This window comes from Chiloscyllium plagiosum, chromosome 27 (genome assembly GCF_004010195.1).
Source record: "Chiloscyllium plagiosum isolate BGI_BamShark_2017 chromosome 27, ASM401019v2, whole genome shotgun sequence".
NCBI lineage: Eukaryota > Metazoa > Chordata > Chondrichthyes > Orectolobiformes > Hemiscylliidae > Chiloscyllium > Chiloscyllium plagiosum.
In genome coordinates this window covers 20631553-20658706 of record NC_057736.1, presented here as the reverse complement: position 1 = coordinate 20658706, position 27154 = coordinate 20631553, and the positions used below count along the sequence as shown (strand labels likewise).

The window sequence follows — 27154 nt, the reverse complement described above, 5'->3', positions numbered from 1 at the left end:
TGCCTTTTAAATGCTCTAATTGTAACATCCTCCACCACTTCCTCTGGCAGTTCATTCCCCAGACACACCACCCTCTGCATGAAAAAGTTGCACATTATTTCCCTTTTAAATCTTTCCTGCCTCACCTTAAACTGATGCTCTCTAGTTCTGGACTCCCCCACCCTAGGGAAAAGACCTGGCCTATTAACCCTATCCATTATTTTATAAACCTCTATAAAGGTCACCCTTCAGCCTCCGACGATCCAGGGAAAACAGCCCCAGCCTATTCAGCCTCTCCCTATAGCTCAAATCCTCCAACCCTGGCAACATCCTCCATCTTTTTTGGAACCTTTCAAGTTTAACAACATCCTTCCGATAATATGGAGACCAGACTTGCACACAATAATCCAAAACATTCTTGTAATTTGTTCTCAGAGCAGGTGAGTTTTGAACCATCTCATTTATGGTAAGAGTGTAATAATGAAGGCGGTTTCACTATCTACACAAGTAGTGTTTTGGTAGGGAAAGAACAGTACAGTACAGTAAACCGCCCCGTGGCCCAACATTTCAACTCCCCCTCCCACTCTGCCGAGGACATGGAGGTCCTGGGCCTCCTTCACCGCCGCTCCCTCATCACCAGACACCTGGAGGAAGAACGCCTCATCTTCCACCTCGGAACACTTCAACCCCAGGGCATCAATGTGGACTTCAACAGTTTCCTCATTTCCCCTTCCCCCACCTCACCCCAGTTCCAAACTTCCAGCTCAGTACTGTCCCCATGACTTGTCCGGACTTGTCCTACCTGCCTATCTCCTTTTCCACCTATCCACTCCACCCTCTCCTCCCTGACCTATCACCTTCATCCCCTCCCCCACTCACCTATTGTACTCCATGCTACTTTCTCCCTACCCTCCTCTAGCTTATCTCTCCACGCTTCAGGCTCTCTGCCTTTATTCCTGATGAAGGGCTTTTGCCCAAAATGTCGATTTCGCTGCTCCTCGGATGCTGCCTGAACTGCTGTGCTCTTCCAGCACCACTAATCCAGAATCTGGTTTCCAGCATCTGCAGTCATAGATTTACTGAGGTAAAAACAAAAGTCAACTAAGGGTCCACAGAAAGAGACAATGTTGTTCAGGGGACATTTTGCAAATTTAAGGTGGATATTTGGCAGCAATAAAGAAAACTCTACAATTAACTGGAGGACAACAAAACAGAAACAAAAGCACAATTTGCATACAGATTCAAATAGTGGAGGGAAACAGCATGAATATACTTTACTTTAGTGCAAGAGTATGTCAAATTTGAGTAGAACTTTCAGATTTCTGTCCACCTGGGGGGAATAAATTCCCAAGACTTCTTCAAGCATACATTGATGTACATCAGATAACATTCTGTTCATTAAAGCCATTGAATTAGCCACAGAAGAAACCAAATGCATTTTTAATTAACTTAATCCAAGCTGTGAAAAAACAAGGACACTAATAATATTTCTTACATACAAAACAAAGTGATAAGAGCAAGTAGGAATGTGAATATAGGACAAAAACATGGTAAAATCAAAGTTTCAAAAGAAGAATTAAAGAAATATGTAGTGATACAACCAAGATCCCTACCATTGTAGTTAACATAGATTCATTTATTCAATACTAAGAGATAAAATTATGGTCATTAGAGAAAACAATTCATCTAACAAAATCCCACCACTCCCAATCACTCCAATGATACACCCTTGCTTCAATTCAATGCTCCCACCCAACTGGTAACACCAAGAGAATGATTCTAGGTATCTGCATTTTCCTGAGTAAAGGATATGAATACTTTTCACCTCAGCAATTGAGAGCTGTGGTACAGTGCATATCAATCAACCTTTTCAATGTATCTGAGCTAGATACGAAATTAGCTACCAAAAGAGAACCAAGGTTACCGTCTAAGATGATGCAAAATCCCTCCAAAACTCCACGATCACAGCTCAGCCAAGATTGATGATTTCTAAAAATACTTCACTTCATCTGTACACTCAAGATTGCAAAATAAATACTTGCCTGCTGAGTTGAAAAGAAGCTAATATTGAGTTTAATAAAACCCATAATTGCTGGTCAAAATCTGACAGGGAATTGGTCAGACTCTTGGTCTGTCATGATTATATATTAGGGATTTGATTGCTGATTTTCTACTTAATTGCTGATGTCCACAATTAAGACGATTTTCAGTAATGTGAATCTAAATTAATAGCAGTAAAACCGCAAGTACATTCAGTGGTCAAAATCCAGTTTTAAAATGAGCACAACCCCTTACAAAATATTAACATTTATTATATAATCTCACAAAATGCTTAAGTTAAAAATTCTCTCCACATTGCTTCCTCTGCTTTCAATGAGCAACTGTACCTATTATGTCAGATCATTATTTGGTCAACTCATAAGAATGAGAAATGGCCCATCTAACCCAACCAAGCTCATCTCATTCATGCACTAACCATTGCATATGATTTATTTTGTCAGTTCCTAATGTATTTCCCTCCATTACCCACCCAGACTTAAAGTGTTTTCAGATACTCTCAAAGATGTAAAACATTTAGCTTTTTTCTTTATTTCTCTATTTTAGTACTTAATCTATTTTAGTATCTCAGATTTGTACCTAAGATGGTGCCATGTGGGGCAACATTGTACACTTTCCACTATACTCCTCTAAAGTACGTGACAATAAAACCTAATTCAGAATTCAAATAGTCCCAAAGCAAAGTTTCAAGCAACATTGAATTTTATTAGGCATGAAATCAGAGGTGGTCTCGGATACACGTTAATATTTGAAATCTAACTTATCAGTTTTACAGGCTGACTTTGCACATCAGAAGGAAAGTAGCCACAGCTGTAATTTAAATTTGAATTCAATATATTGCAGTCTAAAGTTGTTGATCATCTGTAAACTGGAATGTAAAGGTTTGGTGATATATGGTCAGCTCCAAAAATCTCTTTTCTGATTTTGTAGGAACTGAGACTCTAGGTGCAAACAAAACTACTCAAATAGTATTTCACATCACTGCATGCCATTTGTGTTTTGCAACAGTACAGTATAATGCTGTGAAATGAGAGAAATGCCTATTTGCAAGTTCACCATGTTCTAAGCAGCCTAAACACCACCTCGATTATAAATAGTTGATGATCTCTCTATCAAGTGATAACACTATAATTTTATGACACTTAATATATGTGATCATGAGAAGCAAGACTATAATTTAGTTCAGCATCAAGTATTTTTGGACAGCATTATTAACATGTACAGTTCTACACAATAATTGTGTATCCTTTCATCTCCAACTCTACTTTCACTGTGCAAGTCACACAGTGCCATACAGAAGAAAACAGAGTGGACTGCTCAACGCTCCTTGGCTATAGTCTATACAAGTTGCGTGATCAGCCCACACTCAGTTCATTTGCAACTGGCTTTGGCAGATACTCTTTACTAGTTTATACTCCCTTATATGCTCCCCTCTCTCCTATCGCCAAGCAAGACGACTGTGTTCTTGTCTATTTCATAAGACAGCTAAGAAATGACAAAGCCTGTAGGTGACTTCTACTTTTGCCCTCTAACCAGCAACTCTCTCAATCACATGCTGTCACATACCCTATTCTATTACAGCAGTCGCCTTTCTGAAAATAGCTGCACAGCGTGGATAACCATCTTGTTGTGTCATATAGTTTTTAAACACAGGAGGTTGCCTTTTGGCCCGTTGTGTTGTGCCAACTCTTTTAAAGAGTTCCCCTGTTGCTCACTCTCAGCATTTTGTCTTAAAATATTTATGTGCTGCCTTTTAAACATCTGTTTCCACCACTGTTCAGCACTCAAATGTCCAAACAGCCCTTTCAGTAAAAAAAATCTTCTAACCTTCCAGTGACGCTCTTTGATTTATGTCATTTCATTAAGAGTATAAATAGCTTTTCTCTCCCCAGTTTATTTCAAGAGAAATGCTCAGAATTTTAACAGCTCAAATCAGATATCCTTTCAATCTGCTATGTTTCAACCAAAAAAAAAGTAATTTAACTTCATGTAATGGAGGTTGCATATTCTTGCTTTCATCTTGCTCAATTGCTTCTGTTTCTTCTTCACGTAATTTTTGTATCATCCTTAAAATATACTGCACAACATTAATTTGTAGTTGTTCACTTTTCCCTCTGATCCCATTATTTTCTCCTCTCCCACACCAACCCCTCTGAGGGATTCTGATGCCAATATACATCCAACAATTTAAGAGTTTACAGCACAACAGCAATTTATATTGATACAGTCAAGTACATATTGAAATTTCAAACTGCTTGAATAGTTTTTAAAATTAGGACTAGACAGTCTCTCTCTCTCTCTCTCTCTCCCAAAAGGCACCCAGATCAAAATCCTTGCCAAGCCTCTCAAATCAAAATGCGTTTCAATATTCAAGTTTGAATTCAACCAAAAACTTCACATAGCAACTTCTGCAATTTTAAAATATATGCAGTTTGTTAAGTTATGAAAAAAAATGCAAGCCATATTTATCATCTTGCTATAGAGTTTGCAAGTACCCTACAGTTAGATAACCAGTCTCATAGCCATTTCTGCTGCTGGCTAAGAGCAACAATCAAGATGCTGGGAACTTTGGTCAAGCTAGTTTCAACTCTGACTTCGATTTAAACTGCAGCCAAGACATGGTGTGACCTACGATTTCCTGTGTTGACCAAATAGGGGAGGTGTCATGGTGGTCTGCTAGACATACTGGCACCGTTATGATCTTGTGTGGAGCACGGCATATGACTGTCTACTACTTTGTAGAAACATTTGGGAATCGTTTATCATTTAACTTCATTGGCTGGAATTAGATTTGGTCAATTCATTGGCTAAGTACCAGAGAAGTTTATGAAAAGTGAGCATGAGATAAAAGTTACCAGCACAAAGGATTTTGCAGGAGCGAACAGAGGTCAATATTTGAGAAGCATGTGCCCTGAAGTTACTTTCAGAGACAAAAAATCAAGAGGCAAGATCTACACCGAAAGCGGAAGTTGGCCACTTCACTCAAATATAGGTTATATTTGTTTCAAGCCAAACTTATTGAATTAAAGTTTGCATTACATGTGAATTAAGTTGTCAGATGAAGTGAATTCAAGTTGAAGTTAAACTAGAAGAAAGAAGTAAATGTTTAATGAGGGCGAAATGGTGGCTCAGAGGTTAGCACTGCTGCCTCACAGCATCTGCAACCCTGGTTTGATTCCATCCTCAAGCATATGTGCAGTTTGCACATTCTCCCCGTATCTGCATGGTTTTCCACCAGGTGCTCTGGTTTCCTTCCCACACTCCAAAGATGTGCAGGCTAGGTGGGATTGACCATGCTAAATGCAAGGTTACAGGAACAGGTCAAGGGGGAAGTCTGGGTGGGATGCTCTTCAGAGAGTTAGTGTTGACTCATCGGGCTGAATGGTGTGCTTCTGCACTAAAGGGAAGCTATGAGTCTAAGTTTGATATTGAATAATCGGTATCTAAAAAGTTAAATAATGAAAGGATTTGTTTCATCAAAGTCTGAGTTGACTCCCTGTCTTTTATACGTCACAGAGGGCAAGAACATCTGGGAAAAGGCTAAAATATTCTTTTCTGGTAAGAACCCTTTAATCACCTTCTCTGATTATGAAGATAGGCTGAGATTGAGATTACAGGGAACATCAACAGTTCATGATGGTGAGGATACCACTCACAGATGAAACAAAAGCATAAATCCTAGCTGTACATTGATTTTGATTTTCAATTTTTAACAATCAAGTCAAGACAAAATTAATCCACAGGACATTTGTTTAAAAAGGTGATAACACTGCTCAGTTTTGCATTTTAAGCATCTGTTGCAAAATTGTTGATCTTACTGTTTATGTGACAAATGGTATACCTCAGTGTATAAGAATGTAAGGAAGCCTCGTTTCTTGTACAGCCTATCTTGAGCTATATTCTACAAAGTGCCAAGCAATGACCATTTCCACCAAGAAAGAATCGAACCATCGGCCCTTAAGATTCACTGGCATTACCATCACTGAATTCCCCACAAACAACATCTTGGGGGTTACCATTGAACTGGACTAGCTATTCAAGTAGCAAACATTCAAAAGCAGCAATGTGTACTAACCTACAAGATGCAGTTCAGAAATTCAGCAAAGATCCAAAGACCTCTTCCAAGCCCACAATCATCATCATCTAGGAGGGCAAAAGTCAACAGATGCATGAGAACACCATCACTTACAAGCTCCCCTCCAATTCACATACCACTCTGATTTGGAAAGATATAATCACTGTTCTTTCAGTGTCACTGGTTCAAAATTCCCGGAAGTCCCTCCCTAGTGGGATTATGGGTCGACCTACAAAAACAGGTTATAGTGATTCAAGACCATCACCTTCTCGAAGGAAACTGGAAATGAGCAAAAAATGCCCAACCAGCAACATCCATATTCCAAAAATTACATTTTTTTAATATAAAGGATAGAACAAAGCCTTTGTCTTATTTCGACCTATAAATCATCTGTATCAGTGTTCCTCGAAATACAACAATATTTAACATATGGCTTGCTTCCACACTGTGGAGATTCTATGATAACAGAACAGTCAGATATTAACAGAAATTTAACATAACAGAACAGTCATTCATCCAACTGTCATGTCATTAAGCAGAAAAGAAAAACCTCTGATCAAATTCTACAATTCTAAAGCAATTAAAATCAATAATTCACACGATTTTAAATTTCATTCAATCAGGTGAGAGTTCATGGATGTGTTATGGCTGTTCAGTTCAGTGCTTGCAATATGCACATTCACTAATAATGAAACCAGTAGAGGAATCTGCTCTAACTTGTCCACCACGAGCTCTTGCAGCATAAAGCTATTTGCATAAAACAAACTTGGAAGAGAGATTTTTAAAAAATATATTTTAAAAATTGAGATGTATTTAGTGATTCACCATTCCAAAATTCTTGGCAAACACAATTATAGTAAAACAGATTCAATACATAAAGAGAAAAATTGCCGGGAAATTTCAACAACTCTGGTAGCATTTGTGAAGAGTAAGCAGAGTTAATGTTTTGGTCCACTGATCCTTCACTACCTTCATCCACAAATGTTGCCACAGTTGCCGAGTTTTTCCAACAATTTCTGTTTTCCTGCAGCTACAGTTCTTTGGCTTTTTAAATTTAGCTTTTATGTATAACCTGAATACTAGATTCTAGTTCAAAGCCAACCAACCAAAAAAAAGTCAAAGTTGCCAATTCGGTGACCTTTACTTGGTTTGAAATCATATAACATGGCAAGCCCAAGCAGGTTATTATTTTTTTAAAAAAATTCCACTTTACATTCAGGTTATCACATTTACACAAAAATTTCCAAAATACTTCCTGCTTATTAGAAAATTTCAATTTACTTTCAAACTCCAGACCAATACTAGAGTATTTCATTGCTGCACAGCTTATGCTCTCTTAAAACGATAGAGTACAAATGCAGAGCAATAATTAAATTAATCACCACATAATTTCAAATGCAGTATACGGTTCAGAAAGTTGCAGCACATAATTAAGGTGGTTTATGGAATACTATCCTTTATGGAGAGGAACTGAACCTAAAAGCCAGGTTGATATGGTTCAGTTTAACAAGACATTTGTGAGATCATACCGTGATTATTATGTGCAGTTTTGATCTCCTTATATGAAGTAGACTGGACACAACAGACAGATGGAAATGGATGCATTTTTGAACTATGAATTCCTGTAAGCATAAGGATATCTGATGTATGCTAGTGACGTATAGTGTTCCCTTCCTCGTGACTACCATCAAGAAATCTAAAGATGACCTACTATAATTTAGCAGATTAGAAAAAAAGAGAGATAATTTTCTCATCTTCCCCCAATTCTCACACTGTCTTGATAGATGACAAATACCTATGATAGGAAAGGAAAAATTGGGGAGTGGGGGAAAACAGCAGAGAAAAAAAAATGTAAACAATTGTATTCTAAAGTTACTGCTGGAAAGTTTCCAAGTGCTGCTTTCAGAGTTTCTAGAAAGGAAATCGAAATAAGTGGATTCATGAATAGATTATATTTTGACCCACGAGAGCCTATTAATGTTTGTTTAGTGATTGCATTCCCAACATGCAGGGCGTTAGCCTTATATACTTAAGTTGTTCGTTCTCTCAAGTTCTTATTAGCCAGGTTTGCATAAATAGGTGCTCAAGCTCCTTAAGCCTACTCAAAATTGCCTCTTAATCCAGTTGAGCACTCTAATGAAATTAAGTGAACTATTCTGACCAATAAGGGTGGCTCTCATCACAGTTGTGCTAATGCAGACTCTGTTAACAATCCAACAATTTTGTAATGAGTAAAGACAATTCAATCTGACTGATCTGCAATGAACTGCTATTATTATTTCGGGGGCAACCTGAGATTTCTTTGGTTATGGTAAAGAAATTAGGTTCAGAAATCACACATGTTATGAAGGGGCATACTTGTGTAAGGCTCATGGGATTTTTATTAGAATTTTATGAAATCAATGTCACAGTTTAATGAATACAAGTACACAGTATAGGATGCAAAAGGTTAATCTCTTCAATTTATGATAAAACATCACTGAATAATTTGATTGATTCAGGAAGGTATCAGTGCAGAATCATCCATTCTATCAGAGACAAAAGATTTGCCACAGTCATACAAGTGGATTAGGAGCAGTTTGATGAAATGGAGGAGAACAAAAACAATTGATACACAGGCTCCGGTTTAATGTTTATGGCAAGATTTTTCATTTTCATACTCAACATTTTCACAAAACTGTTTTCGGAATTGTGGAGCAACTTTCACATCCATTCCTATTCTAATGTGCTACATAAAACACTGAGGAGGATGAAACGTTGAAACGATTGAACATGTACATTTGCAAATCATGTAAAAATACAACAAATGTCCCCTTTAGTAGGATTAATGTCAACCTTTTCATTTAATATTCCCAAATATGTAATCATACACAGCAAGGGCAACCTCAAATCAAACAAACTTTCAAATTTGGGACACTCCCGTTCAAAATTAGTTTAAATAATACTTGAAATAATGGCTTCCTTTATAAAACAAAAATACATCTATTCACCTAGCCAATAATTTCATTTTTTCTCCCTGTAATGTTTTGAGACAAATCAATGAATTCAGATATAGTCTTCAGATCATCAGCATGAAATTGTCTCCAATATAATCTATATAAGTTTAGTTTTGATCAGTTTCTCCATCACTTCCTCATCTTCATAAAGTTGTACAAACCTCAGCCAACTTTACACTAGGGTTACGAATAGGGCTTCACATGAATAGGGAAGGGAGCATGTGGGTCATTCATCACGAGATCAATTATTGCCCATCCTCTCCCAGTTCATATTTACTGCTATTCTGTGAACAATCAGTTGCATCAGATTTGATTTATCCTACCTCCCCTCCCACCCCTGAGTGTGCCAGGAAGGCAGTAAATCAAATTGTAGTATGACCAAAACCATTATCCAGATTGAGATTAGTTAAGCACAGATCAGAAACCAAATCTTTTATATACGAACCTACCCCATCAAATCCCTTAATAATACTGAATGCCACAATTACATCATATAGACTTAGAACACTAAGCTCTGGTAGTTTGCTGAATTTCAATCACAGAACAATTTGCATGGGCCTGACCATTTGTCGTGGGAAATGGTTAAAAACTTCAAATCACTTTATCAAAGCAATATCAAACTTGTGACTAAATTGTAGAATATTTTGAAATGTTTGTGTGTTTTGATAGTATCAATATGCATTGGAAATTTTGAACTGCAGCCATGATAGTTATTGAGCACCTGGTTGCACATTTGACTCCTCCTCCCTCCCTGGCCCCCTTCCCCTGAACATAAATGGTCTAAGTTTCACTACTATCTAGCGTTTCTAAAAACATATTCATTTACACGTGACCTAGTCATCTCTGCAAACAAATAAGAGATCATCCCTCCAAGGCACACAGCATGGCCAGATGTCCCATCGGCCGAGAAAACACTGGACAGAGTTGCTGCAGTGATTTACTGTATCAAAAACACGTGAGGACACAGCAGTACAGTCACCATGGAAACAACAAAATGTGAGCATAAAGCCCAAGTCTGTATGATCCAAAGTATTTCAAATGTTACTTGGCTTGTATTCACAAACACAACAAACTTCACAGTTAACGCCAACACAAAGGATACTGTGATTTGTTGGAAATCCATTCAACCCAACCTCAGAAATCCACTACAGTAGAAATTAGATCTCATTGTGCTAGTTTTATTGGATGCAACAAGACAATTTTGAGGACCAACATCCTACTTCCCACCACCAAAAAAAATCAAATCAGAGACCAAAACTGGGTCACACCAGTTTTTTGAAGCCCCAAGCAACCTTTAAAATAGATATTAGTCTTTTACAATTTGAAATCAGAGGTAATATCTATTTGTGCCCTTCATCAAAAGTGGCTTGCAGCAGATGAGATGAGTTAAGCCTGATCCACCCAATTCCTTCGAATCATAGACAGGTCTGCCCTGATCTCTCTCCTAGATTCATTTCGCTCTGAGCACTGTGCCAAGTGAGCCAGGGCAACCCAAACTTCAAAGCAGCAAGAACAGCCTCTTAAAGCAAGCCCACATTATTTAGATGAGACCTCTAGTTCAACTCAGGCTTCCTAGTTCAGGCAGGCTAATCTCATGCCCAAAAACGAGCACCATTGTATTTTCACTTCAGAGCAATTCAAACTATTTTATCCAACAATGCAAAACAGTTCCCTTTACCATTGCAAACATCGCAATTACATGGCCCTATAAGCCAACAACTACTCATTAAAACTAGTCAAGAGTGGTCTTCAATAATTACTTTGCAATTTTTACAGACAAGTCACACTGCCACTCATTCTATTTAACTTCATTTCCTCCAAGAAATTTCCTGCACGAACCAAAAAAGCCTACAATCTCCTTGGCCTCTCCCCACTCTGTTAGGGTCAGATACTCAGAAAAGCATAGAAAAACATCTGTTCCATTCGATCCAGACAGGTTACATGGATAGGTGCTTAAGCTAGGACAAATGTTCAGCACAACATCGTGGGCCGAAGGGCCTATTCTGTGCTTTATTGTTCTATATGTTTTATGTTACACCTATCAGAAAATGGTTGAGCAGGCTGGGACTTGTAGAAAAAGATAGGCTAAAACAAGTGATGACTGGCTTGATGGAGGCCTTTAAAATTATCAAAGGGTTTGAACAGGCTTTCAATAGCAGATACTGGAAAAACTTAATGGAGAAAAATATAGAGTTAAATGTTTTGAGTCAAGTATTACACTTCTTCACAACTCCAATAAGCCAAGTATTTTGCTTTTATTTAACATGATAGATATTTCCAGTCAAGGAGTCGACCCAAACTGGAAGTCACACACTTAATACATTCACTTATGAATCCAATAGGGAAAAAGGAAATATTATCTTGGCCAGAGTTGCTTGAATGACAAGCTTGCTATCACAATGATTAGTTGACCAAAATAGGGAAAAGATGCTTTAAAGGCAAAATACATAAAGGCACAAGGGAGATGGTAATACAGGATTGTGCTCTAATGATTCAGGAAGCAGCTCACACGGAGCATGAACACACCGAAGCTGGTGTGAATAGAATGAACACAGAAACAAGTGATGCACTCATTTTATTGTCCTCCACCTCACTCCAAATGGCAAGGCTGAGGTCGTTAAAGCACAAAGGGGAATTTCAGGTTTGAAGCACTCTGTGGATACAAGTAAATGCAAGCACTATATTACCCAGCAGAACAAAAATTTAAACATGCGTTGCAAAATGGATGAATAACTAATAACACTGGGAAAGTTGTATCAAGTGCACTTAGAGAGGCTATGAGGGCCAGAGGATAATTTAATTTTTGCTAAATTGAAATTTTTAGCATATATAATAGAAAGAACTGCATTTTAAAAAACAGAATAGGGTAATGACTGTTGACAATTTGATTGAGGCAATTAGCAGTAGAAGCTATCCTGAAAGACTTGGGTTGATCTTACCCTGGCCTTAAAACATCAGCTTCCAGAACATTTATAATTTTGCAAAATCAAATTGATATCATACAAAACTTGGCTCTGGATACAAGTTTGCTCACTGAGCTGGAAGGTTCATTTTTCAGATGTTTCATCACCAAACAAGGTAACATCAGTGAGCCTCTGGTGAAGCACTGCTGTTATGGCCCGCTTTCTATTTACATGTTTAGTTTTCCTTGGGTTGGTGATGTCATGTCCTGTTCTTTTTCTCAAAGTGATAGATGGGATCCAAATTGATGTGTTTGTTGATAGAGTTCCAGTTGGAATGCCATTCTTCTGGGAATTCTCATGCGTGTCTTTGTTTGGCTTGTCCTAGTATGGATGTGTTGTCCCAGTCAAAGTGGTGTCCTTCCTCATTTATACGAAAGGATATTTGTGATAGGTGGTCATGTCTTTTTGTGGCAAGTTGATGTTCATGTATCCTGGTGGCTAGTTTTCTTTGTGTCCAATGTAGTGTTTGTTACAGTTCTTGTAAGGTATTTTGTAAATGGTGTTGGTTTTGCTTGTTGTCTGTATAGGGTCTTTCAGGTTCAGGAACAGGAAATGACATTACTACAGAATGACATCACCAACCCAAGGAAACCTAAACACAGAGAGCAAGCCATAACATCAGTGCTTCACCAGAGGCTCACTGATGATGTTACCCAGTATGATGACAAAACATCTGAAAATGAACCTTCCAGTTCAGTGAGCAAACTTACATCCAGAACCTCAACCGGAACTACAAATCTTCTCAAAACTCCATTTACACATCACTCCTGTACTCACCAACCTACAAATCAAACTGAAGTTTAACAACTTAGTTTTAATTTTGATATCCTCAATTTCAAAATCCTCTGTTGCATTGCCCCCTCGAGTCTGTAATCTCCTCTAACTCCACAGTCATCCAATACATCTGTATCCATCTAACTCCAGCCTCTTCAAAATCCCCGAGTTTAATTGCTTCACCACTAGTGGTTATGCTTTCAGCTGCCTGGGCCTTAAGCTTTCCATCTCTCTGCCTAATTTTCTATCTTAAGGCACTGAAAAACTCCCCCCCCAACTAAGCTTTTCACTACCTGAGCAAATATCTCAAGGTAAATTTTGCTTTACCTGGTTCCTGCAAAGGGCCATGGAATACTTTGTGTTAAAATGGTGCTATAAACAGACAAGTCTGTGTTATTGAAAGAAGAGTACTATCAATAATCTTTGTACAATTGCTCACTCAGTCAAACAAAAACGCAAGAACCATCAATTAGCTTACATCTCCTCCACCTTTCATCTTAGTTCCAAAATCAACTTGGAAGATTCTTAGGTGGTGAAAAGTACCCAAATAATTCAGCAGATAAATGCAACCTACCTTCCCTCAGAGTCATATGCTACTCGACACTTTTTTTTAAAAAGTGGCTCTGTCCAAATTTTTATGCTCCAAGATTAGACTCTTGCCATCCTTATACTGACTGGGCCCAATCTGTGAAAGGTAGAAATTGGATAAAAAGATTGCTAGTGAATCAAAGAAGTAATTACTCTGATATATTTTGTTTTCATTCTATTTGATGTCTCTTTCTTCCATTCCTTAGTATACTACCCTTGTCAACTGATGTTTTATCCTCAGCATGAACTTTCTGACAGCTCACCCATGTTTGCACTTTGTATGACAGTGTTTGCATATTAAGAACTGCCTCTAATTGACAATACAGGCATTATGGATGCTTTTTTTAAAAAACGGCTTGTAACAAAGCTATGAAAAATTCACAAAAAAGGTGTACAGCTAAGTGTGTCAGTGATAATAGCACAGCTTTAGTGTCAGTGATGGACTTGTTGATAATATTAGCTCTTGCATCTTCAATTATGAAAGGATGATGACAAACATGTTCCCACATTCTCTCTGCAGCAGCTGGTAGTTTATGATAGTTACTCTCCAAGGGCTCAACTTCTAGAGTTACATATTAAATTCTAAAATTGTTTGAAGTCATAAATGCAATTTCCATGGATGCAGTTCATCTGAATTTTAAAATGTTTGCAGTGCAATTACTGAGATACTGGTTGTATGTAAACAGCAATCACTATGAAAGAATACATTTCAGTCACTATGATAACTCCTTGGCACTATCCCGAAGAATAACAATAGCTAACAAAAAAAGTAAATCCTTTTAATGCAGCAGTGTTTGTTACTCTGCATTGACATTGCAGAGTTGCATAATAGTCTTTCCCTCATCGGAGAAATGTCCCCCCCGTGCTATCGTTTGTCATTTTCAAAATCTCATTCTCTCAGTTCCTTTGAAATCCTGCAAAACTCACTAAGTTAATTATTTTCACTCGCTGATGTTAACCTCTCATTTCTGAGCCTTTGTCATCTCCACATTCCTGTTTGTCTTCACTCTTTTTTACATTTTCTGTACTTCTCCTCCTGGCTTCCTCTCAATTCTGTCTCTTCAAAATCTCAAATGTACTTTAACTATTTCCTCGGATATACTTTTTAAATGATATAGCTGTGCTTTTCATATTTCCTCGTACACATGAATACCTGTTTGATTGAGGTCACCCGATATGGTCTTGCCATGCCAGCAACAATTAGGAACATCCCCTGACAGTGGGGAGTTTGGGGCATTTGATGGCCATAGGATAGTTGACAGCAATGGTGAATGTAAAGTTCTGGAGTAGGATATTTGAATGAGGAGTGCAACTGGTTGAGAGACTGGAATCGAACCATGGTGCAAGACCTTCCGGATCTGCTAAAGCACAGACTCTGGATCAAGAAACATTGTGGAAATGAAGCAAATGGTGCCATTAGTGATGTTTAGCACAAAAGCAAAAAGAGGCTGTGGTGCTAATGTCAAAAACACAGACACGCAGAGCAGAGATGTACACAGCAAAGAAAACAGCAAGGATGGTATTAATGGGGTTGTTCTTAAAAAAAAAAGGCAAATATGTAGCTGGTTTAGTTCAGTTGTCACATATTGGATCAACTATCAATATTACTACAAATTGCGCTCGGTTCAGTTTTTATTCAGAAACTCATTTCCTACATTTCAATACTGACTACTTTTGCAAAGTGCCTCATTTGATTGAATGCATTGGTACACCCGGGGGGCTGTGAAAAATGCTGTATAATTAAAATCTGTCTTTCAATTATCCAACTGCTGGAGGTATAGATGTATACATGGGCTTGGTTCCAAGACAGGCCAAACACAGACAACAGGTTTAACCAGAAGGACAATGAGCAGATTCTCTCAATTGCTGGCCCTATGGTCAGATACACAGCTGTCTGAGGTGCACCTATTCATCTGAAACACAAAACGCTACATTGGTCTCAAGGTCAGTTATGAAAAGTAAACATTATTGCTCAGTACTGGAGATTTAGTCATCTCTACTCCCCTCTGAGGCTAACTTGCTCCTTAGTAACTTGCCACTCCAAGTCCCAGAGCAGTAGTGGGAGGGAGTAAAGCCAAAGTATTCAAGGTCAGTGTGGTGAGAGCAGAAGGTCAACACTTGGGAGCTGCTAGTAGGAGGGGAGGATTGAGCAGAAGGTCACAGCTGGAAGGAATTAGCTGGCAAGCTCGGATCAGAGTGCAGGCAGGCTGCATTCCTCTTTTAAAAAGTTCGTGCCGGGTGATTCGAGCAGTGAATTTAACATTTTTAATTTATGAACAAAAAGTTTCTTTATTGGGGAGGAGATGAGAAAGGGGGCGAGGCCAGCAGCTAAAGGAGGACACCTGGAGTTCTAACAGATGTCAGAAACAGCAGTAGGGCTGAGAAGAGAAAACAAAAATTGACAGCAATTGCCATTACCCAAAGAAAGCAAAATCAGTGAGTAACCATAGTGTCACAGATCATGGTGGCTCAGTGGTTAGCACTGTTGCCTCACAGCACCAGGGACCTGGGTTTGATTCCAACGGTGTTGGCGTGGGCTTCTGCCAGGTACTCCAGTTTCCTCCCACAGTCCAAAGATGTACAGGTTAGGTAAACTGGCCGTGTTAAATTGCCCACTGGTGTTCAGGAATGTGTAGGCTAGGTGCTTTAGTTAGGGGAAATGTCGAGCAATAGAGTAGGGGAATGGGTCTGGGTGGGATACTCTTCAGAGGGTCGGTGTGGACTTGTTGAGCCAAATGGCTTGTTTCTGCACTGGAGGGATTCCATGATTCTGTCGGGATTCGATGACTGCATGGTTCCCCAGAGATCAGAGATCAATCAGGTCACTGGAAGGCAACATACTGTACAGTTAGATGACCACAAGAGTACAAGTCAAACAATGTATTTAGTTTTAAGTTTTGGCTATCAGGGAATTACAAATTCACGTCAAAACCACTATAGAAGGAGGGTAGAAAGCAAGTTCAGTTTAAGAACTAATAGTTGCACAAAACATGTTTAAGATATATTTTCCTAATACAATTTTAATATCTTAAAATACTCCCCCTCAAAGCATAAATCAGAATTGTTTTCATACATTTGACAGATATCTCCTTTCATTGCTTAGAAGGATCAAAATACCAATAGTTCAGCACATCAATGACTTTCACAATCTTTGACACAATTGTTCCTACATTGAAAGCGGTTTTCATTCTAGCTGCAGAACTGCACAGAGATCAGTGCTAGTTTCCTCTGGGAATTCTGTGCTTCATTTGAAGGTTGTTTCAGATATGCCTAGATATGGCACTCTGTTTCAGAGCACATGGTATAAAAGGTACACTATAACTGAACATGCATACATTTGCCTGCATGTCTCCTTTGGTTGTCAACTCTGGTAGCTTCATCACTTGACCTTTTCTGACCCCAGTCTCATATTCCTGGTCGCCCTATATTCATCAATCTTCACAACACACCTTTCCATGCCACTTAGTAAACAAACATGTTTTCAATAGCTCATTAGTTCACATTTGGCTATTAGCTTTATTATTCCTAGTACATCAGTGGCACTTTGTCCATTTTCAATACCTAGAGACTCCAGGGCAATCGTGGAGAGTTGTTAACCCTAATGCCACGTTGGATCATATTCTTTCGCCAATCTCCACAAAAAAAAGAGGGATGCACCTGTATCAGTGACACTTTTAAATATTCCAAGGGAAACAGGCAAAGTTTATGGTTAACACATATTTTAAAGAAGGTGGCTACTTCACTCTATAGCCATGATTTGAAGATGCCGGTGTTGGACTGGGGTGTACAAAGTTAAAAATCACAACACCAGGTTATAGTCCACTGCTCCGAAAGCTAGTGTGCTTCCAATTAAACCTGTTGGACTATAACCTGGTATTGTGTGATTTTTCACTTTATGGCAAAACAGATAATTAATAAAGAACTCAGCTAGCAAAGAAGCAGTGCATTGGGTGGGGAAACTCTGCAACTATAGGTAGCAAGTACAAAGGAATCAGGCTACTTGAAGAACAATGACCCTCAACCCGAAAGGGTGGGGCTCTACTTTTGATACAGAGGGTTTGTCAAGAACAATTCAGAGGTAGCCCAGCAGTGCTGAGGCAAGGCTCAATTTACATATTTCTCAGGACTTGACTGAGGCAAGAATAGGAGAAAGTGAAGACTGCAGATGGTGGAGATCAGAGCTGAAAAAAAAGTGTTGCTAGAAAAGCGAAGGGCTTATGCCCGAAACGTCGATTCTCCTCAGTCAAGGATAGCATAGCTCGCATCCTTCAAGCATTAACCTACAGTCATAAAAATTGAAAACAAATTAATCTTACACCAGCTACTGCAAACCTTTTTTTGACAAATTTGTTGTAAAAATACAGGACATGGGAAAAGAGGGAGTACATAATTGACAGTTACGAATCAAACATTTGGGGTGAAGAGCCGATACACTTTTTCAAATGAAGTGGGAAGACAGTGCATCTCGAGGATGAGCCTGTCAACAGTGAACAGCAGCAGAGAGGAGGCGGAAAAGTAAGAAGCAAGCGGTAATGTGAGAAAACCTCCAGGAACATGACTAACCTGAGTCAACAACCCTGTAGTACAGGCATCCATGAGAAGGCATGCATCAGGGAGAAAAATTAAGGGAACAGGCCATTGGAATCTAAATGGGCAGACTAAGTTTCAGGGTTAAAAGACCTCAAAATTCTAGTTGCTGCTACAAAATCCAGTGACAGTAATCTAGAAAGATAGTTATTTCAGAAAAGTAATATTTATAAATCAATCCAATTAGACACATTATGAAGTGCCTCCAGGGCAGGTGCAATTTGACCCAAACTTCATGACACTAATCATTGTACCACAAGACCCTAATCAAGGTCATCTGTACACAGACATTCGTTCCCACTGATTAGCAAGACCAAGTAAAATGACAATATTTTAAATGCCAGCACACTCAGTCTGGGAGCAAGATATATATTTATCATCACTGCATCTAGCTAAAAAACAGATTTTTGATCATTATAGAAAATATAATGTTATCTCACTTACCATGTCCCAAGTCATTTAGCTCATAATAGAATACCACAGAAATGCTCAGGAGGTATCTTTTTATTCCCTCGAAGATGAGTCAATAGTTGAGAGGTACAAAGTGCTCAAGAAACTCAGCAGGTTTTTCCAGCAGCTACGGATAAAAAAGCCCAAGGACCCTTCAAAGCACTTTCCAGGTAATGCAGTGTTATACCTGCACTTCTTTCATTCTGATTTACTGTATTCACTGCCAGGAGTATGCTCTACTGTATATTGGTGAGAACAAATGTAGATTGCAGGACTGCTTTGTGCAACACCTCTGCCCTTTCTTCAGAAATGACACCAAACCTTCCAGTTGCTGTTATTTTAACCATTTTGAACTTCTGCTAACATTTCTGTCCTAAGCCTACTCCTGTGTTCCAGTGAGGCCCAATGCAAGCTGGAGGATCAGCCCCTAAATTTCCACTTTGGCATTTTACAGCCTTCAGGACTCAACATTAAATTCTGACAATGATTCTGCCATTCGTTTTGCATTCCTCCCCAACCCCATTGCTACCTGTTATCGATTATCAACACCGAACCATTAACACTTAGTCTTCATTTATTCCCGTACTCTACTACCATTTGCGTTGACGTTGCCTTTTTTTAATGCACCCTTATCTGCTCCATTTGCTCTTACACCTCACTTTTCCATCACATAAATGCCATCATTTTTCCAGCCCCTTCAATTCTGAAAAAAAAGAGCCACATTGGACTCAAAATGTTAACTCGTTTTTTTTTTCTCCAGAGAGGCTGCCAAACCTCTACCGTTTCTCAAGCACTTAGTTTGTATTTCAGATCTCCAGATCCCAGTATTTTGCTTTTACTTCAGAGCTAAATCCTTCCTCAGAAATCATATCCAACATTTTGGATCCTCCTGTCAAATTTCAGCCACTTATTTAGATAGAAGCAAAATTAAAATGTTTCAGATTAATGTTCTTTCATCAACTCATCAAGACAGAACATTAACTGTTTCTCTCTGTTGCCAAACCTGTGGAGTATTTCAAAGTGTTTCTCAGTTACATTTCAAAATTCAAGTAATGTTTGCCCATGTACTGTTTTCTTTTAAACTCTAATTTGCACATTACAGGAAAAAACATTTTGCTGAATGTTTGACAAAAAGCTTCATCAGGATAATTTGCAAGAGTAGCAAATGTGGGGAAAAAAAAAGAACCATTTTTATATTGCATTAGAAGGGAGGAGCTTGATTGGTTGCAAAGTAGCCTCTGGTTGGTTGAGGTGTTGCCATGGAGTATGCATCAATTGGATCGGAGGCAGATTGAGGTCGCAGCCTCTCCAATAAACTGACAGCCACTCAGCTCTCAGTGCCATCAGCAGGATTTGATCCTGTCTTAGCTTTCATTAGGCACAGGCTATAAAAATCTGCAGATGAGCAAGGTTTAAACAGAAGCTGAATTCCCAATAGATCTTTTAAAATCTTATTAAAATCTGTAACTTCCTGTCAAAAGCAAATTAATCCTTCCGGAATGTTATTTATGTCATTTTTTAAAAAGACAGTGTTCCAAAAGAAATGCAGCTAAACTAACAAAACAGATAATCAAAGGCAAAGGCAATCTGGGCATGTCTCCAAAGGCATTGCTAAAAATAAAAAAGGAAGAATTTTCACAATTGATGCTCTTCAACCAAAACCTCCAAAGAAAATAAATCCTTGCACTTTTGCTGTTTAAATTCAGTTTAGGCATGCATAAACTTAAAAATATCTCCTTTGGGAACTCTTGTGATATAGTGGTAGTGTCCTTACCTCTTGGCTAGAAGATTCAGGTTCAAGTCCTACCTGTGACAAAGGTATATCATAACATCTGACTAAATTGTAGCAAATATTTATAATTATTCTCAGTCAAACTGCTTTTGTATCTCTGACCTCATTTCTTAAGGCTACACATGTAGAGTGTTGGGAATTTGTGTTGCTCAAGGTGTAATTAAGCTTTAACCCCACATTTTATAACACGACAGCCCGTTAATGGAAGTGCTAACTTTCCTGGGCCTGTGCCAGTGATGTTATTCAAACTTATTTCATGGTGAAATGTATACACTGCAAACTGGAATGCAGTCTATTCTCAGAAAGTGGTAGGAACATTATTAATGTGAGAGGTGTCCACGTTACACATGTAGGAAAGACTAGCACACTGGGTATGGGATTATACAACACCAGGTTCTAGTCCAACAGGTTGAATTGGAAGCACACTAGCTTTTGGAGCGTCGCTCCTTCACGTGATGAGGTAGCGACACTCAAAGCTAGTGTGCTTCCAATTAAACCTGTTGGACTATAAACTGGTGTTGTGAGATTTTTAAACTTTGTAAACCTCAGTCCAAAACCAGTATCTCCAAATCATGGGTACAGGATGGTTTCTTTGGAAGTTTCAGCAAAAAGCCATAGAGAATTTGCTGAGGAATGGACTGCCAATACAGTCCCAGAAAACGGTGACAACAGGAAATATAAATCAACTCCTGATGACCTTGATGATGGCATGAACTAGATCAAAAGGTTCAGTTCTTCGTCCGAGATTCTTTAACAAAGGTTTCTCTGGTATTGCTAACGTTTCAGTTCTGAGGATGGATCACTCAACCCGAAACATTAACTCTGCTTTCTCCCCACAGATGCTGCCAGACATGCTGAGCTTTTCCAGCAACTTCAGTTTTTGTTTCTGATTTATGGCATTCGCAGTCCTTTCGGTTCTCTCTGGTATGGTATCTGCCCATTTCTGTTGTCACTCGACTAGGATTTATGCATCTATGTTGATTAGATGTGACATTTTAGCAGAGAACAGTGCACCGTGCCAAGGGGATTTTTGCCAAGCAGAAAGTAGAATTTTTTAAAAAGTACGTTTTTTTTTAAAAGATACAAAATAAAATCAGGAAGCTATAGATTATGGGCAAGATATGTATTGCAGGACAAGGTGGTCAAAACAAGTTGTTAACTTCCAATTCCTGTAAATTCAAAATGATCATGCTTTTAGACTCAAAATTCAGGAGCTTCATTGATAGTACTTCTTTCTGCTCTCCATGTGACTGGTGGATTGATACGTTATTGTCCAGAACCCCACTGTAGTTTAACAGTAAATTTGGCATCCTGGGTGCATATTCACAAAGAATTAGTTCCCAATCCTTTATCATTAATGCTATGTAACTGATGGACAAAGATGCATTCAGCAAGCTCCTTCAATGACGTCTCATTGTCCCGAAGGCCTTCATAACAAAATGAAATCCTTGGAAGCACAAGTACTGGTGTGAAACAAGGACAAAAAGATACAAAAAAAGTGATAAGGATGTAAGTGATACTAAACTGGCTTTGAAATTCTGCAGCCTACTAGAACAGCTTCACAAAAGTAAAAAGAAATTGAAGAAAATCTGGATTTGAGCAATGGAGTGAATCTCAATTTCAGAAATGGATGTGCAATGCATTCAAACAAGTTTTAAGTGATGCAAGGAGAAGGGCCAGGAACTGATAACAGATGGTCAGGAGACTATCAAATGTAGAGTTATGGTTAATGACACAAAGACAAAATGTGCTGACAGCCGTGAACTCCCTGCTGTTTGTCTAGTTGTCTCTTTCACGTGAAAAATAGCCTCCATGAGCGTTCTGTCATTCTGATCAATTGCCTCACGGCCAATGAGGAACTGACCTATCCAAGATTGTCAGGTACAAAAATTTGAAAATCTAAACAAGTCAAGTTATATTTTCAAAACAAAGTAGAGCATCGGCAGTAATTCATCATGGCCTGAGCTGTTTTACTGTCCACATGATGGCTGTGCATTGTACATAACAGCACAAGTCAAAATAAATTGCTTCAGTGTAGACATGTCCAATGTCACACACCTCAGTATAAAAATAGAATGGAAGTCAGAAAACAAACTTGTGAGGATGGTGTACTATTATTTTCACTGGGCTTATAATTCAGGGCCCTACTCTAATATACTAGGAGCGAATAATTAATAAAACGTAGAACTGAGGGCTAATCTCAGTATTAGAGCTGTGGAACTGCTACAAATTTAAATAACCCATCTGGTTCATTTTAAGGGGAGAAAATTGGTCATATTTACCATGGTAAAGCCTGATGATTGGCATTGAATGTGGTACAATGCAAGTCCTCAGATATTTTCCAATCAATCTGTTCACAGAGGTTACTAAACCCCACTGTTGTAGGGAGGACTTGAACCCATGCCTCCTGGCTCAGAGATAGAGATTCCTCAGTTATTGAAGCCAGTGTCCATGTGAAAATCTGGATAACATTCAGTTCTGGACCTATAAGTGGCAAATAAGGTTTGTGCCGAACAGATGCCAGGCAATGACCATCTTCAACAATACAGGATCTAACCACTTCCCCTTGGCATTATCATTGCTTAAACATCACCATCAGCACTTTATAGGGTACCACAGACTACAGCCTGAACTGGACTAGCCATGTCAAAACTGTGACTACAAGAACTAGTCAGAGGCTAGGAATTCTGTCTTGTGCAAGTCTCCACCTAACTTGTCCAGCATATAAATCCAAGTCAGGAATGAGATGGAACACTGTCCAGTTGCTATAATGGGTGCAGCTCCAACACTGAAGATGGTCATCACCAGCCATGTCAACATTGCACACTTGTTCGATATCTCATCTCTCAACTTAAAGATTCAATCAAAAACAGAAATTGCTGGAGAAACTAAGCAGGTCTGGTAGCATCTGTGGAGAGAAAACAAACAGAGTTTTGGGTCTTCTGACCATTCACCAAAACTGCTTTCTCTCCACAGATGCTGCCAGATCTGCTGAGAATAGAATAGAATAGAATCCAGAATAGATTCCCTACAGTGAGGAAACTGCCCCTTTGACCCAAGTCCATACCGACCCTCTGAAGAGTAACCCAACCAGACCCATTCCTCCACCCTATTATTTACCCCTAACTAATGCATCTAATCTACACATCCCTGATTACTCTAGGCAATTTAGCACAGCCAATTCACCTAAACTGCACATCTTTGGATTTCTCCAGCAAGTTCTGTTTTTGTTTCACATTTCTGGCATATAGTTCTGTTTTATTAGAAAGATTCACTCTCTCCACCACCGGTTTAGTGGCAGCAGGTTATACCACATACAAGGTGCACTGCAGCAACTCATAGACATAGACATAGAAATATACAGCGCAGTACAGGCTCTTTGGCCCTCGATGTTGCGCCGATCCAAGCCCACCTAACCTACACTAGCCCACTATCCTCCATATGCCTATCCAATGCCCGTTTAAATGCCCATAAAGAGGGAGAGTCCATCACTGCTACTGGCAGGGCATATTGTATCTGGAACCTCCAATAGTCCTACAAACCTCTGACAACATTGTCCTATTCCAATTCTGGCCTTTGTAAAATTAGTTCACAGGATGTGGGCATCACTGGCCAGGCCAGCATTCATTACCCATCCCAAATTCTCTGGAAGGTAGTTAAGAGCCAGTGTCTTTGCTGTGGGTTTGGAGTCACATGTAGACCAAACCAGGCAAGGATGGCAGTTACCTTCCCTAAAAGACATTAGTGAATCATATGGGTTTTTCCATCAAACAGTAATGGATTCAAGGTAATCCCTAGACTTTTATTTCCAGATTTTTTTCAACAAATTCAAATTCCATCATCTGCAATGGTGGGATCCAAACCCAGGTCCCCAGAACATTATCTGTGTCTCCAGATTATTAGTCGAGTGATAATACCATTAGGCAATCTTGTGCATCCCTTACTTCCTCTACCCTGTCATTAATAACTTTGTCTTTAATGATCTGGGCTCCAACTCTGGAACAATGAATTTAGAAGGAATGGGCAATTCGACCCTCAATCCTGCACCACCATTCACTGAGGTCATTGCAATCTGACTGTAGTCTCAACTTCATTTTCCTGTCTGCTTCCCGTATGTTTTGACTCCAAACGTTGGAATTTCCTCACTAGACCTTTATGTCACCCTACCTCCTTCAGGAAGCTCATGAAAATGTACCCATTTATCTGAACATTTGGCCAAATGTCCTCATGTCCTCTGCTTTGGCCGTGTGCTGACCCTTGTCCTGTGAAGTGCTTTGGAACTTTTTACAATGTGCTATATGAACACAAGTTATTGTTGTAGGCAATAGATCAATTGTGTTGCAAATATTAATCATTCATTACAGGTGGCAGTCATGTGGTGAAAACTATTCTCTGAAACCAACAAAAACTGCAGAGAACAAAAATAGCTGACTGGTGAAAAACACTTCCCTTATTGATTTCCTTGGCACGTGTTATAATCACCAAGTATGTCTCAATTCAAATAACTTGAGGTAATGTTGCCATTGAAGGGGAATCTGAAATAATAATAATAGAAAATATTTAAATTACACATGAATATGTGAGTGTCTCAATGTTTTAGCTGGGAATGCTTACCACATTACGTTTTATTTTAAATGTACATTTTGTTTTAAACAACATAGCTGGTAAAGAGAACATTTTCACCCCAGTGCAACTGTATTTGGCTCCTCATAGTCTTTCTCCAGAACAAATGGTAAGGGATGATTAAACTTCAAGATGTTAAAAACTAACCCACTCATAATTGGTGGGGCAAGGCTGGGGTAGAGGGGATGGTTTAAACCTTAAAAAAATGAGCAATGTGAGAAGCAAACCCATGTACACATTGCTCCTTTTCCACATGTGGACAACAGAAGGTGTGAGTGTCCCACCATTGAAGAGTGGACACTTTATCAACATTTGTAAATCAGGTTTCCATAGTTCAATTGTGAGCTTGATGTAAATTTACTTGCTGCTGTCTCTAAAAATGTTAGTCGCCTTCTGCAGCACTACTCATGAACCAGGAGAAGCAGGAGGATTCCTCTGGATTACTTGGGGAAGACTTTAGCCTCCCTTCTACCAGTAATGGCCTCTCTGTACTCTCTCCAGCAATCACAACAGACCGCACCTTCCTCACCCTCAACCCTAAGCCCTGAACTGCAGTCTACACATCTCTTGATTTCAGGGACTGTCCCTCAAAGTCACTCTGACAGCGATTTCCTGCAGCGGTTTTCTCTTTTGACAGCCTGTCAATTTCAACCATCTGCTAGATATGAAACAGAATTTAAAAAGTGGTAATGAGATCCAAGCATCAAATTAGTAAGATCTTTACACTCCTGGCCGAAGTGCGTTCTTCAGTTACTTTCAACTTTCCTCAGTACCTCCCTGCCTCCTATATATATATCAAATTTCATGGTTTCATCAGTTGAATTCTCTTTTTCCTGTGTCTTCCTTACATTTTGCTTAAAGGTGTTGACTCCTGGCCAGGTTATGGTTCCTTTGGCAATGGACATCCATTTTTAAATTGTGATGGAATGTAGACATCTATGAAAAGCCAACATTTATTGCCGAACCCTAACTGCCTTCTAGAAGGTATTAGTGAACCAGCTTCTTAAAATCCTGTATAAGTAAACCCATATTCCATGATATTAACCCACCAGCGGTAGATCAACAGGTCCACGTAGTGTTACTCAGCTAGGATGCTGTGATACTTAGAGGTGAAGTTGCATGTAACGGTGTTCCTATGGGTCTGCTGCTTTTTATTTTTCTAGGTGGTAGAGGGTATGGATTTGCAGTTGAAGGACCCTTAGCAAGTTGTCACATGTGAAAGGTACACGCTGCTACCACTATGTCCTGACAGTGAGGGAAGAAGGTCTAAAGTGTGGCTAGGCGTTATTCACCATCATTTTGTCCTGGATGGTGTCAACTTTCTTTAGTATTGTTCAAGCTGCACTCATTCAGACAAGTGCAGACGAGATGGATTAGCAATTGTAAATGCAGGGGTACAGGAATAAGGCAGAGGGCTAGGTCTGGTTGGGATGGTCTTTAGAGTACAGTCTCAATGGGCTGAATGGCCTCTTTGTGCACTGTAGGGATTCAATGATCTAAATGGAGAATATTGCATCACACTCCTAACTTGTGCCTCATAGATGGTGGACAGGCACTGGGGTTAGAAGGTGAATTACTTGTTGCATAGTTCCCAGCCTGTGACCCACTCTTGTATTTATCTGTTTGGTCCAATTGACTTTCTGGTTAATCAAATACCAATAGTTCCAATATGTTAGTGCTGGGGTATTCAGAAATAGTTGTACTTTTCAATGTCAAAGGGAGTTGGTTATATTCTCTCTGTTGAAGTTGCTTATTATCTGGCACTTTAAAGGTGTGAATGTTATTTCCTACAGAGTAAATCAAGTCTGGATGTTGTCCAGGGTTACTTTTTAATAGTGTGGTTTGGGGTGGCATAATATTCAATCAAAAGAAGCCTACTCTGAAGTCATAACATGTGATGGATGGCAGTTATAAGAAGGGCAGAAAGTCTCAGATACAGTCACATAGATTGGTTAACTCCAGGAAAGGTAAGAGAGGTAGTGCAGGAGTCTTTTGTGGATATACCCATTTTAAATAGGCATGCTGTTTTGGAAAATGTAGAGGGTGATGGATTCTCAGGGGAACGTAGCATGAACAGCCAAGTTTCTGGTATTCAGACTGGTTCTAATGCAACGAGGGGTACGTCGGGTACCAAGAGATCAATTGTGTTAGGGGACCCTCTAGTCCAAGGTACAGACAGATGTTTCTGTGGCCAGCAGCAAAAAATCAGAATGGTGTGTTGCTTCCCTGGTGCCAGGATCAAGGATATCTCAGAGAGGGTGCAGAATGT

General features: G+C 39.2%; 1 protein-coding gene across 6 annotated transcripts in view; it reads right to left on the bottom strand.

Annotated features, from left to right (window-relative positions):
* LOC122563627 (fatty acid-binding protein, brain-like) overlaps positions 1-27154 on the bottom strand; it is a 155825-nt gene that overhangs the window by 102584 nt on the left and 26087 nt on the right. For 4 of the 6 annotated variants that reach the window (XM_043717603.1, XM_043717607.1, XM_043717610.1 and 1 more), the window contains exon 2: positions 13420-13530. The exons of the other annotated variants lie outside the window; for them this stretch is intronic. The gene's annotated coding sequence lies outside the window, so the exon portion shown is untranslated. The remainder of the gene's footprint in view (positions 1-13419; positions 13531-27154) is intronic. 6 annotated transcript variants of the gene reach the window in all.